Raw genomic sequence first — 2,531 nt, forward strand, 5'->3', positions numbered from 1 at the left:
TGATGAGTCACAAGTTACAAAAATTGTATCTTTCAAAGAAGAGAACATGATAGATCTATATGCACAATCAGCATATAAACAAGAAAAATCTTTAGAAATGCAAATATATAAAAAATACAGTGAGAGATTTAAAAATATATTTTTCAGAAGTAGGCTAAAAAGTAAGAATAATACAAAATAAGTAAGAAAAAAGGATAAAATAATATAATAAACAACTCATAATAATGTAAGGAGAGATGCTTCAAATAGACAATATTATTTTTCTTCCTATGTGCTCATGACATATTTGCAAAATCAGTTGTGTAGCAGCCACAAACAGATGTCATTAGCAAGAAATTTTGAAGTAGAGACTTTAAGGGGTGCTGGGTGGTTCAGTTGGTTGAGCGTCCTACTTTTGGTCTCAGCTCAGCTCTTGATCTCAGTCTCATGAGTTTGGGTCCCACACTGGGCTCTGCACTGGGTGTGAAGCCTACAAAGGAAAGAAAGAAAGAAAGAGAGAGAGAGAGAGAGAGAGAGAGAGAGAGAAAGAACGAACGAACGAACGAACGAACCGACCTGGAACTTGCAAGTTTTGGTATAGAACAGGTACACTCTGGGCATAGTGTCCTTTCCAGAGCAGCCCTCTCAGCATTGTGCTTTCAAACCATTCAAGTAGAAGCAGGCTTGAGGGGACAGAGTCTGAACTGTCTGGGTTATATGGATGCTAGGGCTGTCTACTGGTTGGAATGGTCAACTGAAGAACATAAGCCTTAGGAGGTGGATGGGAGATTGCTTTCCTCTATACAGGAATTCCAACTTCGAGGATTCACTCAGTTCTTGACAATAATTAGAGTAAAAATAGGAAGAAGTTCCATGTGTCACAAAATGTTATTATTCTCATGATTTATTTATCTTCAACATTTAGCACTATAAAAACCATTCTGAGCACCATACAAAACTAGCAGTGGGTCAGTTTTGACCCATGGGCCTTAGTTTGCAAAACCCACTGCTCTGGAGTAAAGTTTCCTGTTGTCAAATGCTCCCAGCAGCCACCTAAACAGAAACCTAAACAGAAAACCCGAAATCACTAGACAGTTGAGGAAAATCTCTAATGGGAGAATCAGAAACCAAAATATAGAAATAGCAAAAAAAGAAGAACAAACAGGGAACAAAACCAAAGCAGGGAGCAAGAAGAAACCCACACCAAGGTGCACTGACCCTAAAAGGGACTCAGGAAATAGAACAGAGGGAAAGTCACATGCAAAGGACCCAGAATCACAGTAACACTGGATTACTCAATATTAATACTAGAAGCTAGAAAACCATGGAGTAATTCAAAATTTTGACCAAAAAGAATTTCCAACCTAGAATTAAGTCTCTCAATCAGGTAAGAGACAGAACAAAATCCCTTGGGTCAGTGGATCTAAGAGACAGGGAATCCAATACAAAAGAGAAGTAATAGGAATCCTCGGAATAATGGCAAAATAACACTCCTGGCTGCTGTGTAGCAAGTGTTGAGAGTCACCAGACTATTGGAACAGGAACATGTATTAGTACTAGAGTTCCCAGTTTTTGTGGAGAATCAGAGATGGATTAGTGATACATGTACAGATAACTAAGCAAACAAAAACCAGGCAATTATTAACAGAGGAAACAAGTCAAACAGGAAAAGAAATATAATAATGGTCTACCATATGACTCAGCTATGATTAAAAATTATACTCAGAGCAAGACAAGCCCTGAATTTTGATCTAACTCACAAGTCTGACTTCTATTAGGAAGGTGGGGTGAGGCTGAGAAGAGAGAAAGGGGTGTTTAAGGAGAACATAAATTCTCATCACTTCATAGCAAACAGTAAGTCAAAAGGTAATATCTAAAACAGAAAAATCATCATTTCTCAGCCTTTAGGCTAAGATCAAGTGTAGTATCTGTTCTTAGCAGTTTAAAACAGAAAAGTCAGTGGCGTGCCTGGGAAGCTTAGTCAGTTAAACATCCGACATTGATTTCCGCTCAGGTCATGATCTCAAGACTCCTGAGTTCGAGCCCTCCCATTGCGCTCTGGACTAACAGTGCAGAGCCTGCTTGGGATTCTCTCTCTCTCTTTTTCTCTTTCTCTCTCTCCCCTCCCCTGCTCACTCTCTCTCAAAAATAAATAAAAAACATTTAAAAAATAGAAAAGTCAGGTAAAAGCAGTATAAATATGTAATTTAGAAATATAATGTAAATACTAAACAATCATAAAAGGGAACCACTGGTTACTGCTGGGAACTGAGAATGGAGGAGGAAGAGGGGACAGCTCTTTGTTATTTCTGGGTAGTTATTATAAGAATTGCAGAATTATGACTTTGTGAGAATTCTGTGCACACAGAACTCTGCACATGTGCAACTTGGATGAAAATTAAAATTCACACCCAGATCGTGTTGGTTGCCCTGTACAGAACTGATTGGAAGGGGCAAGTGCGAAAGCAGGAGAGTCAGTGAGGGGTTCTGTGTAAGTGGAAGATGGTAGCAATGGAGATAAGAGTTGACAGATTCAAATGTACTCTTTGGAG

General features: G+C 38.8%; 1 pseudogene; it reads left to right on the plus strand.

The window, feature by feature from the left end:
• The first annotated feature begins 1,868 nt into the window (after positions 1–1,868).
• LOC144229072 (U2 spliceosomal RNA) lies at positions 1,869–2,075 on the plus strand (annotated as a pseudogene).
• Positions 2,076–2,531: the final 456 nt, after the last annotated feature.

Source organism: Crocuta crocuta, unplaced genomic scaffold (assembly GCF_008692635.1).
Source record: "Crocuta crocuta isolate KB4526 unplaced genomic scaffold, BGI_CrCroc_1.0 scaffold153, whole genome shotgun sequence".
In the NCBI taxonomy this organism is placed as follows: domain Eukaryota; kingdom Metazoa; phylum Chordata; class Mammalia; order Carnivora; family Hyaenidae; genus Crocuta; species Crocuta crocuta.